Genomic DNA, 13,161 nt, shown 5'->3' on the forward strand with positions numbered 1-13,161 from the left:
GACTATCCATGATTGACATATTTGTGTCACCAAGAAGTCCCTAGTAAAGTGCACTGAGTGTGCCAGGGCTGGTGATAACAAATGCTACTAGTGGGCCTGCATCACTGATTGTGCCATCCCCCCCCCCTCAGTAGCCCTAAAAATGGTGTCTCAGGCCTGCCACCGCAGTGCCTGTGTGCAGTCTGTGAACTGCCATGTCCTCCTGGTCAGTGTCCCCACTGGCCAGGCCTAACCCTTCCCTTTCTGTACACATTAGTCACCCCTATGGAAGGCCCAAGGATCCCCTTGGGCAGGGTACAGTGTATGTGAAAGGTAGAGCATGTACTTGTGCAGGTGACATGCATTGGTAGTAAATTACAGCCATTTTCGTTGTTCACTACTGTAAGGCTATCTTGCCCCATAGGCTGTCATGGGGGATGCTGGCTACAGTGGCTACCAGCATATCTTCCCAAAGGAGCAAGATAGGACATAAAGGTTTGGTATCCCTGAACTCAGAATTTATTAACACATCTTTTAGGAAAGGTTGTTTTTAATTCCTGTGTTTGAGAACAGCACTTTTGGAAAGTTGACGTTATCTTGTCTGACCTTTCTGTGTGACTTGGCCTGTTTGTGAATTGACTGTCTGGCTTGTGAGTGACAGGGGCCGGGTGGCTCCCAGAGTCTGAGTGGGCCATCCCTGGGCTGAATAACTCCATCTGCATCTAGAGTAGTGGGAGGGGGAAGCACCTGGGCCTGAATAGGGCTGTGCCTGCCTTCCACAATGCTGGCTCCACCTCCTGCTGAGCGGCTGACAAGCCTGCCCCTCTCTCTGAAAGGAAAGGAGAGGTCAGGAAAACAAAGTGCTCAAGGAACACCCAGAACTGGTTCAGACCGGGCTCAGAGCCCACCTGCACAAAGGGAACAAAGACTTTTAGGGGTATACGTACAGGACCCCTGTCTACAGAAATAAGATCATCCTGGAAACAAGAAGGAACCTCTGCCAAGGAGAAAGCTGGAATACTGAAGAAGAAGGGCTGCCCTGCTGTGTGATGCTGGGCTGACCTTCTTAGAGTGCTCTGGCCAGTTTTGATGCCTCTGGAAGTTGCACCTGTGCTGGGAAGCTGGAAACTAACATTTGAGAGACTTTGCTACAGAAAAGTTATCGCATCCCTCGCTTGCGGAGCGCATCCCCGACAGTGCAAGGAAATTCCTGCTGCTATGAAGGCCGAGATTGTCACAGTGCCTGTTGCCGCTGCCGCAGACGTCGCATCCTTCATTTGCCGGAAGATTATCATCGCTGCGAGCATCGTCGCAGAACCTGGCATCACTGGGTGAGATCTCAGCACCGCTTGCTTACGGACTGCATCACGTCGCTGCGAACATCGTCGCAGAGCCATCGCATCGAGGAGCTGCCAGAGGAAGATCGCCGCTGGATCACGCATCGTCGCCCCGGAGATCGTCACAGCTTCTACAGATCATTGCATCGTGCCTTTGCGAGAACAAATTTCCTACGGAATCTACGCACCTGAATCCATACAAGTCATCGCCTTCCTACCCATACAGACCGGATTCGTCCCAACACGCCCGTTGCTGCAGCGGGGCTGATGCCAACGCCTCCCCATGATCTCAGGAGCAACGCATCGCTTGTTTTCCACTGCACCAGCTTCTGCTTTGGAACTTTGTCACATTTAAAGGTACTGTTGGCTAAACGTGACGCAACTGTGAGCTTTTCACGCAACTGTGGATTATTTTTATCGCAACTTTAAGAACTCTTTCGCAACCATATTCTTGAACTGTGTATGTTGGATTTTTGTCATTTTGGTCTTGTGTAGTTTAGATTAAATACCTTTATTTTCTAAACTGTTGTGGAGTCAGTTTGTGGTGTTTTCATTGTGTTACTGTGAGTGTTGGTACAAATACTTCACATATTGCCTTTGGATAAGCCTGACTGCTTGTGCCAAGCTACCAAGGGGGTGAGCAGAGGTTATCTAAAGAGTGTTTCCTCCTTACCCTGACTAGAAGCAAGGGTCCCTATTTGGACAGTGGTACCTACCTCTGACAACTAGAGACCCCCAGTTCTAACAACACTCCAAAAATAGCTCAAAATAATTTTGCACAGGCTAAACAAAGATATAATGCTTTCCCAAGAAAGACATATCACATAGGGGAACAAGTGTCATTATTCACAAAAAAGGTAGAAATATTGACCTGAAAAAAAATCTTAATGGTTGCAACAAATTTCAACTTACATTTTTTGGAGCTTTCACTATTTTCAAGATTGTCAGCCCACTAGCCATCAAGTTAGAATTACCCCACTTTTTTACCAAGACCTGATTCACAGAGGTAAACTTACACATTTGTGTAAGTTTATGATTTTGTGCAATTCACAAAGGAATTTTCCGAGTAGTATCTTTCTGACTGCCTATCTTTAGTCATAAAGACACTACTTGTAAAATTCCTTTGTGAATTGCAAAACATCATAAACTTACACAAGGGTATACATTTACATTTGGGAATGAGGCCCCCAGTATTTCACATTTCATTGTTTTAACCAGAAACTGAAGTAATACATTTTACACCTATACGACTACCTGTTCAGATGAGAGGCCAAGCTGATTATGAAGTGAAAGCTATCCAAGATTCAAAGAGAATAAGAGGTGGTCTTTACTATATCATTGACTACAAGGGGTATGGACGTGAGAGTAAGCCTGGGGAGCCTGGAGATCATGTACCTGCCTCAAGATTACAGAACCAGTTTCATCAGCAATGCTTAACCAAATCCAAGCCCATGGGGAGAGTCGTGAAAGGGATGTTCTATCCCGGTGATCTGGACAGTGGTACTTGGATAAGTGAGTCCGTGGCTGAATTTCTAAGTTGCATCAGTCGCATACCGATGTCAAACTCAGGATCACGTTCTTGCGAGGGTTTACACAACTCTAAGCACCGTATTTATGAACACATTTTCCCATAGACACAGAATGAGTAAAAACCTTTGATACATCTGGCCCTAAATCCCTACAGTTTTCTTTTGCTTATCATAAACTCAGGTGTAAGAAATGTCTAATTGGTTCCTGCCCACGCTGGAGTCTCCTGCACCAGCTGGTGTCGGCCAGGTTATAAAAGTAAGGCAAACTTGAGCTGCACTTTGAAGTGATTGGAACCCAAAGGAGATAGGTCTATGAAAACGTGGTAAAGGCTAGACCCTTTTTAAGTATAAAGCACACAAATTGCCTAAACCACACTTACTTAAACGAAAAAAACGTTTTTAGGTTAGAAAAATATGTATTATATTCCAACCAGGCATGCATATTCAATGCCAGTTATTTTAACTTTTAAAGTATCTTTTTTAACATTGATAGGCAGAAATGAAATGGACTGTACATTCAATATTTACATCACTGTACAATTGGTTGGATACACATAGAAACAAACAATGTCAAAATAATATATAAAACATCAAACATCCTACAAAGTAATCAATACATAAAAAAACACCAATATCATATACATATAGAATCAATGAATGAAACAAATCGAAAGAATGGGGAATATGGTCAACTGAATGCCTCGAAATTGATAATGTCTTGACTAGCTAATCCTAGTATTGTTTGTTAATAATGCTCTATTCCACCAAAGCTGCCGACGCGTTTCGAGACCAGGACAAGCGTCCCTGGGCTCTCATCAGGGCTTTTATTCTTTGTGTCAGGCTCTTTTTATGGGGTGGAGAAGGCTTGTGGGACTTGTTGTCAGAGTGCGGGGAACCAAGGGGATCAATCGTTTTCTGTAGGAAGGCGATTTTATCTTGTGTCTGTCGCCAACCGGCGGGGTGGCTTATTAAATATGACCATCCTCGTTATTTCCTTGTAAATACTTTGTTATTCTTGAATTCAATGTGTTCCCAGCACTCGCGGTCCTTCTCCAAAAGCTCTTTCTCAGCAACTGTGTTCCTCAATGTCTCAATCAAAAATTTGATTGAGACCTCGAGTAAGTAAGTGTGGTTTAGGCAATTTGTGTGCTTTATGCACTTTGAAGTGATTACATTACTGATCGTTCTGGGCTTTCTTAATGCTTTTTGCGTATGGACATTGTTGTTCCGTGAAAAAGATACAAAAGATAAATTATCAAGCAAAGAAGTTTGTTTTCATAAATTTTAGGATCCAGCTGATTTGTTTCTCAAGATTTTTTCAAAGAAATTTTAATTTATTATGCTTGGGCCACTGACTTTTTAAAAGGGAAGCATGCCCTTTGAACTGTAAAAGGAAACCTAGGGCTGCTGAGTTTTGTGAAGAATGATTATTAATTTGTGGATAAAATAACTGATGCTGTGATGGTGTGCCATAAATGAGGTAATCTAAATGGTGTAGTTTGAGAAGTATTCTTGCAGGAGTAGAACGCTGGTGTCTCAAGTTCTCTAGAACTAATTAGCTGACCCTTTTTCTTTTATGTAGAGTAAAGGTTGTCTACAAGGGATTTTATTGGTTGATCAATTTTATAGTTATTTTTGGTCTGAATCGAGGTGTTTGTCATATGATCAAACAGCAGAGTACCCACGGGGCTACAGCAATAAATGTAAATAACGAGTCAAAGTAATAAAGGGAATAAGCACACGGAAAATCATATTTATATGAAAAAATATATTCTGTATTTGGTTTATCAAACATTAATTCAAAGGGATACTTGGAATCAAAACATTGGCAACAGCTGTCATGAAAAGATGTATAAATTGATTCAACAAATCAAATCACAACAAAACATCAGCTCCAAAATATATGCGAGAGCGACTCAGTTTCAAAGGTTGAGAGATGTCACTCTTGAGGACATAAATTCATTGGGAGATGATTTGGAGGTCGACGTTTTGGTCTTTGAGGCAATAGTCTATAAGACCATCATCAGGACAAGTGGAAATTGCAGAGGAAGCCCCCTGTGTAGATACAATATAACTGAATTAACAATTTATTCAGTCAGGATGCAACATAAGATGACATTAACAACTTTAAGACAGAAATTTATACAGAGAATAACATTATAAAATGAAAACCGTGTGTGAAACACTGACCCTGTGTTTCCTAACATTTGTTAAATCGTGATATCTACAATAATTACATGTAGGAATCAATTGCATGTCAAGCAAGTGAATCTATCACCACCATCGTTCATCACACCATGAAGGACGGCTCAAACTTGCTTAGGTAACTCAATAGAGGCAGTGCAGCTGTGTTGTAAATAATGTTAAAGGCAAGTCAAGTGACCACAGCGTCTGTCAAAGGAATATTGACAGACGCTGTGGTCACATGACTGGCCTTTAACGTTATTTACAACACAGCAGCATGCCTCTATTGAGTTACCTAAGTAAGTTTGAGCCGTCCTTCATGGTGTGATGAACGATGGTGGTGATAGATTCACTTGCTTGACATGCAATTGGTTCCTACATGTAATTATTGTAGATACCACAATTTAACAAATGTTAAGAAACAAAGGGTTAGTGTTTCACACACAGTTTTCCATTTTATAATGTTATTCTCTGTATTAATTTCTGTATTAAAGTTGTTAATGTCATCTTATGTAGTATCCTGACTGAATAAATTGTTATTTGGTTATATTGTATCTACACAGGGGGCTTCCTCTACAATTTCCACTTGTCCTGATGATGGTCTTATAGACTATTGCCTCAAAGACCAAAACGCAGACCTCCACATCATCTCCCAAGGAATTTATGTCCTCAAGAGTGACATCTCTCAACCTTTGATACTGAGTCGCTCTCGCATATATTTTGGAGCTGATGTTTTGTTGTGATTTGATTTGTTGAATTAATTTATACAACTTTTCATGACAGCTGCTGCTTATGTTTTGATTCTATGTATCCCCTTGAATTAATTTTTGACAAACCAAATACAGAATATATTTTTTCATATAAATAGGATTTTCCGTGTGCTTATTCCCTTTATTACTTTGACTCGTTACTTACATTTATTGCTGTAGCCCTGTGGGTACTCTGCTGTTTGATCATATGACAAACACCTCGATTCAGACCAAAAATAACTATAAAATTGATCAACCAACAAAATCCCTTGTAGACAACCTTTACTCTACATTATTGATTGCCCAAGCCTACAAGGGTTTATTGAGTCACCCAGATCTCTTAATCCTTTTTCAATTAGGCATACTTTTAAAAAGTGTTCTGCAGTGGTCTGAGCAGAATCGTGTAAGTAAACCTGCGGTGCCAGTACCTTGACATATGTTTGTCTACAGGACAGCACCTGGCGTGACACATGCATGACCCTTAATAACCCAACAATAGGGTATCCTCGGCTGATTAAACACAGTCTCAGTTGAGAGCCTTACGCCACACATATATGCCTGGAATACATGCCTAGGTAGGCAGGGATACGCACTAAGCCCTGATAAAGGTCCAAGACTCGGGCGGGCTCTGTGTCTGGGCCAAAACATGTTGGCAATGAAAAATCAGGGTCAGTTGAGAAACTAAAGCTCAAATAAAACCCTGAATTCGTTTTTATGCAAAAACGAGTATTCCTTCTGGGTATACTTTAAGGTTTTTTTTAATTCTCTTTCTCATGCCTGGATCCTTGCATTATCCAACGAATCATTATATAAGAACTCTCATCCGCTTGGTTGAGTTCGCCCTGGTGGGATCACCCTACCAGGGTATGGATAGGCGCAGATGAGGAAGCATGTCACAATTCAGTGAGTGAGGTGTCTACTCCAATATCTTTGGATACCTTTGTAGAATCGTAAAGAGGTGTCCTCATTGGACTCTGCCACTTCTCCTTTTGCCTAGTTGCCATTTTGTGAGTAAATACTATTAAAAAGAAACATAATCGTGCCGCCAAAAATAATGCATTCCTGGTGGGGAAGAGGGAACAGTAGTTAAGGTCTGGGGGAGGTTATGCTACAACTACAGCATTAGGGATTTGATAATGTAGCTTAGTCTTAAGAACTTGTAACATATTACATATATATGACTCTACTTCCTTTAGTAAATAATACACACAAACATTCCCGCCACTATTGAACATATCAAACAGAAGACATAGAAGGGACCCCTATGTGGAGAGTGGCCAGGCAGACCGGAGGATGTCTCACTTTTTCTCAAAATCCCATTCCTCTTTACCCTAGCAACTGGTCTGGTTTGGAGTGCAAAACTTTGTTTATGCTGTGGGGTTATGGGAAACTATCTCCTTTGATCCGATCTTGCCCCTACAGGATCACGCAACCTATCATGTTAGTGCTCAGTTGTCACAGAATAGCAGGCCCAGGTATACTATCCTTTCGGAGCGAGATGAAGTATCAGAATCCGTCCTCACCTGAGATAGTTAATTTACCAGTAGAATTTCAAAAGGACAGGAGGGATTTACATCAAACCTTACAGCGGTCACAAGATGAGACACACTTGTCACAAAGATTAGATGACTTACAGAGTCAATCTAGTCCTAACTTGGCCTATCAAAGTGGAAAGTAAACTATGGCTGGAGGTGCCAAACCTAAATTTCCTCTAAAACCTCCTTTGGTCACACTGATTCTAATGCCAAACCTGAAGAAAAAGTGCTGGTTCCAGAGGAGACATAGGCTCAGGGACAGTAGTTCCTGTAATTAGTCCTCATCCAGTCCCTTTACCACCCCACAGAGCACTTCTTTAGAGAGTCAACCAAGTTTGCTACTTTCTTAAACCAGTATCTTTACACTTTATGTGCAGAACTGAATATTTTACAGATGATCACTCCTGGATGGCTTTCATAGTGTCATGTCTCATTGGGCACATCCACTTCTTGGTCCATTCCACCAGTGGAAAAGACAGCCCCCTTTTGTATAGTTATAACAATTTTAGGGCAGAGATGAAGAAACTATTGACAAGCACAAGTTTATGCAATCAGTGGAGACAGTATTTCTGAATTTAAAACAAGATAGTAAAGATCTTATTAAGAATGTTACTATTTTTAATCGACTGGTTGCTGAATTGGGATGGCCTGTAGAAAAAAGAAGCTCACTCTTCTATCAGGGGTTAAGTGATGACTTATAAGATTGTTTCTGCCGAGTTATCAACCCTCCTAAAGTTTGTGAGTACTTATAGATTTTGCGGGTTATGTTGGATCTCCATTTGTCTGAACGGAGATTAGATCATGGCACAAGTGACCAAAAGGTAATGCTAATTAGGGAAAAAAAATCCTGAAGCCATGGAGCTAAGTGAAAGTGAGCCTATGCAAATTAAAGAGAGTTAGAGAACCACTTAATACAGAGGAAAGGCAGAGACGACGGGATAACGAACTCTGTCCCCATTGTGGGAAGGCTAGTCATTTCCTAAAAGACTGCACAAACATACCTAATGGGAAACCTAAAGCAGTCCCTTAAACAACCGAGGGAGAGAGAAACGTTGGAGTCAGGTAGTTGTTGAGATCCAACTTATTGGTGAGCAGGGTCTTCAAAGAATTTTCTAATACTAATCTTGAGATTTCAATGCACCATTACACTAGGAGTGGGAACAATTGGTGGAGTTTCATTCAGCTGAACACATTATAATTCTGCAAGAGTGCGGAGTGGGCACTGCAATATACATGCCTACCCCTCATTCTGTAAAAGCACTAAGGAGTGCATTGCAGTGGTACTACCGCACCGGCTGCACAGCACCTCTCCCCTACGGTCCTTCCCTTGAGATGCACAAAGTCCCACATGAAGGATGTGCACTGCCTCCTCACATAAGGGTGATACTACTCCGCAAGCCGACTGCTAGCTGCCCCTTCCCTCACCAGGCAACAGGTTGCCTCTATTCCGACATACATTGCAAACCGCTACCTTGTCTGACAAGGAGTAATAACTACTCCCAAAGGTTCACACACTGTCAAAAGCTGTAAACTGTCCGGTAAAACCGCACACCGCTCTGACTCTTGACAGACTGGAAACTGCCCAATCCACCACAGACTGCAAACTGGTGCCACCATGACCATGGACGGCTGCGGTAGACTTCCTTACCACTGCCACAAACTGGACTGCCCCAGGCTTCAACATGCTGCCCACCCACAGCTGCACCTGCCATACATCTGAACTGGGTTCTGTTTTCCAGAGGACATCATGCCCCCACCATGGCAGGTTGCCTGCTACTCTCCTGGGGCAGCTCCCCTTGTTAATTCAAGAGTACAAATCGGCAGTACTGTCCTCTTTACATATCAGAAGGCGAAAGCCCTCTCCAAAGGTGGCACTTGCTTGGGCCCTCCCCAGGGAAGGGGCTAACCGAGGATAAAGTGCATTGGACTGGCTCCTGGGAGGGAACACACATGACCTGGGGAGGCTCACCAAGCAAGAGGAACCGATTTAAACCTGTTTGTCGAGGGGGACTAACTGGATGCAAGGAAGCCTGGGAGGCTGGCCTTAGGGTTCCTGGACGCTCAATCTGGAGCATGGCTGCAAGAAACTGTGGATGCAGTGCTTCAAAACACATCTGCACACACTGTCCGTCAGACCTTTTTAAAGACCATCACAGACTGTGCTGATTTAATTTTGTCGACGGAATGGCAGAGTTAACTAGTAATTCCGTGTTACATGAGTAAACATTTTTTACAGCTCCTCTCCTATGGCACCTAAAACTTACCTGTCCTTGTGTTGTTAAAGCTTACACATCACAAGACAAAATTGGAGGGGTTCTATCAGAGCGCAACCCAATTATCGAGCAATTGCACCCAGCTGCTTATTTTTCTCGCAAGTGAAACCCAGCAAAGGTAAATTATGCCGTTGTCGACAGACAATTACTTGCCATTAAAGTTAATTTTGCAGAGTGGCATCATTACCTTCTGAGTGCCCAACATATGGTAACTATCATGACGGATGACCATACCCTATGGTTTTTAAAGTCTGCCCCTGCCCTTTCTGCCAGACAATCACGTTGGGTAAAATTCTTCAGCGATTATGTCTTTGTGATCACTTTTCCGCCTAAATAGAAGAATGGTAAGGCAATTGTATTGTACTGTTATGGCTACGCACCAACAGAACATCCCTCTGACCTTTATATCATACCTGTTGATCAATTAGTGGGAGCTATGTCTATTACAGAAGACCTGACGCCGCTCCAAAACGGAGCAAGAATATGAAAAAAGTGTAAGGGTTATAAATCAATATGCAGGAGTTACAACAAATGAAGTGTACTATGTAAATAATGCACTGTATCTTCTTACATGCACTTTACAGGAACAAACATTACAATGGAGTCTTTCAAGTTCATTAGCAGCACCTCATGGGAAAAAAAACATTAGACCAGTTAAGACACAACTATTGGTGGTCTACTCTGGCCAAAGATGCCAAACAGTGTGTCAATACCTGTGCAGTGTGGACACAAGGACAGGCATCTCATATAGCTCCGGCAGGCATGCTTCAACCCAGTCCAGTCCTACCACAACCATGGAACACTGTTTCCCTTGACTTCATAGTAGAGGAACCTTGTACTCCTGAATGATACAGCACAATCTTGGTAAAAGAGGACCACTCAACCAAGATGGTACAATTCACCCCGTTAAAAGGATTATTTTCTGGTAAGAGACTAGCTGAGGTGTTCATTCATGGAGTAGCCCGATTACATTGAATCCCTACAATCCTTATCTTAGATGGGGACTAACAGTTTATATCCCATTTTTTAAATCTCTTTGCAATCCTATGGAAATGAAAGTTAGATGATCTTCTAGCTATCACCCCCAAACTGATGGACAGGCTGAGAGAATAAATGAATGTCTTGAGCAACATCTGCGTTGTCAGACTACACAGGATGATTCTATTTGGGGACGCTTTATGAAAGGCTGAATTTGCCTGCAATTCAACTAATGAGTTTCTAGGGTATTCTTCATTTTACTGTCCACATGGTTGACACCACAGAATGATAAACACACAAGTTCATACACCAGAATTAGTACCAGCATGATATGAATTTCATGAACATCTTATGCAATTTCCAGAAACAGCTCAAAATGATTTAGCAAAGGCTAAAAAACAGTACAAAGCTTACATGATAGGTTTAGAAGATCAGGAAATACCTATAACATGGGTGAATAAGTGTGATCATCCACTAAATAAGGTACAAGCATAGGCTTGAAAAGGGTCGTAAAAAGTTCAACCCAAGTTTGTTGGAACTTTTAAGATTCTCAGGATTGTTAGCACAGTAGCTATCAAGTTAGAAGTACCCTGCTTTTTACCCATACACTATTTCATATTTCATTGATTAAACCAGTAACTGAAGGAACGTGTTCTACACCTGGACTACTCCCTGTCCAAGTGGGAGACCAAGTTAATATGAAGTAAAAGCTACCCTAGATTCAAAGAGATGACGTGGTTTCTTTTTTATCTCACTGACTGGAAGGGGTATGGACTGGGAAGAAGGTTCTGGGAGCTTGTAAGTCATGTATATACGCCCTGAGATTACAGAACCAGTCTAATCAGCAACACTCAACCAAACCCAAGCCCGTAGAGGGTCCTGGGAGGGGTGTCCTATCATAGTTGTCCAGACAATGATACTGGAACAAACTGGTTGGCAGCTGATGCACGCATTCTGCCCGTTGCATCCCAATGTCATATTTAGGACCGCGTTCTCGCTAGTGTCTTAGCTCTCGTAAGAATGGAACCCACATTGGGCACACAGATAAAGTAAAAGCTGTGTATGAACAACTCTAAATGCTTGCTATTTTTAATCCCTACCTGAACCTCAGATGCAAGGAGTTTCCGCCCGGATCTTGCCCATTCCAGAGTCTGCTGCTTCTTGTTTTGCCTTAATGCCTAGATGGACTCTTCCATACTTGTTAGCTGTAGGCAGTGAATTACGAATGATATTTAAATACCTTTCTGCATACAGTCATTGTTGTTCCTTGAAAAAGAGACAAAAGATAAATTGTCAAACAAGGAAATTTGTTTTCACAACTTTAAAGAACTATGGGGCATATTATCAACGGCCAGCAATAATTAAATCTGGCCGTGCTTAGCGATAATTTTGTTATCACAGACTATCTCTGGAATGTATCGCCCTGGTAGCGCGTTATTAACAACGCGTTTCTCCAGGGCGAAAAAAATTCCAGCGATAGCAAGGTTATCGCCAATTTGCAGGGAACATCGCTGGTTTTCCAGCAATGTTCCCTGCAAAACGGCGATGACCTTGCTGATACGACCCACAGGGTCGTATCAGCATAATCCACCCCAATGTTAGGGATTGGTAAATCTGCATTTTAGTAGATGTTAGTTTTTGGAGAAAAAGGCGGTTTTCTCCAAAAACTAACGTGTGCTAAAATGCTGGGGCAGCCTTGTAAATATCGCGATGTGAACATCAGCGATATTTGCAAGGCAGTCCATCCGGGGAATGCCCAGTGATGCCCACTTTGCATCTCATTAGAGATGCAAAGGGAGACGTTGGAAAAAAGGGTGCTAACCTGCGATTATTGTGCAGCACACATAGAAACAGCAAAATGCCCTGAGTGATTGTTTATGTCCAGGAAGGTGTCCTTTCCCGCACATAAACAATCATTACAAAAATGAAGATTTGCAACTTCTATGTGTGCTGCACAATGCAGCACACATAGAAGTTTCCAATCGCTATTTGTGATTGTTTATGTGCGGGAAGGCACACCTTCCTGCACATAAACAATGATTCCTTTAACTCAGGCACCCTTGCTCTATGGGACAAGGGTGCCTGTGTTGGTGCTAGACAGCTCAATTTACAGCCAGCGCAGGGGGAATACGCAGGGATGTGCTGTATCCTTGTAAATACGGCTCACCCCTGCATTTTCGGAATGACGGAGCGTGGCTTTAGCATTTTGTGCTCAATGCCATGCTCCACCATTCACTTGTAAATTTGCCCCTTGGTTCGCTAACAGCATTGGCAGAAGGGAACAAGCATTAGCAACGCTACTAGGTCTGGATTTAATGTTCTAGCACTTAAAATGCTTGTTCATAATAAATGTTTAATAGTTTTATGCACATTAACATATAAACGTCAAATATTATTACCTGTGCATTGTTCATGTTTAGATTGACCATAGCTAATGTAGGCCAATTCTTACTGGCTAACGACGTTGGATGACATCTTGCTTCGTGACACATGACCTTTTATTTCTAGGCAAAGCTTTGAGTCTGAATTTACAAACTTAATGGTCCTATGTGCTTTATCATATGAAATGTTTTTTTACTGATAATCGAAGAGTGCTA

The sequence above is a fragment of the Lissotriton vulgaris genome, chromosome 1_1 (assembly GCF_964263255.1).
Source record: "Lissotriton vulgaris chromosome 1_1, aLisVul1.2, whole genome shotgun sequence".
NCBI lineage: Eukaryota > Metazoa > Chordata > Amphibia > Caudata > Salamandridae > Lissotriton > Lissotriton vulgaris.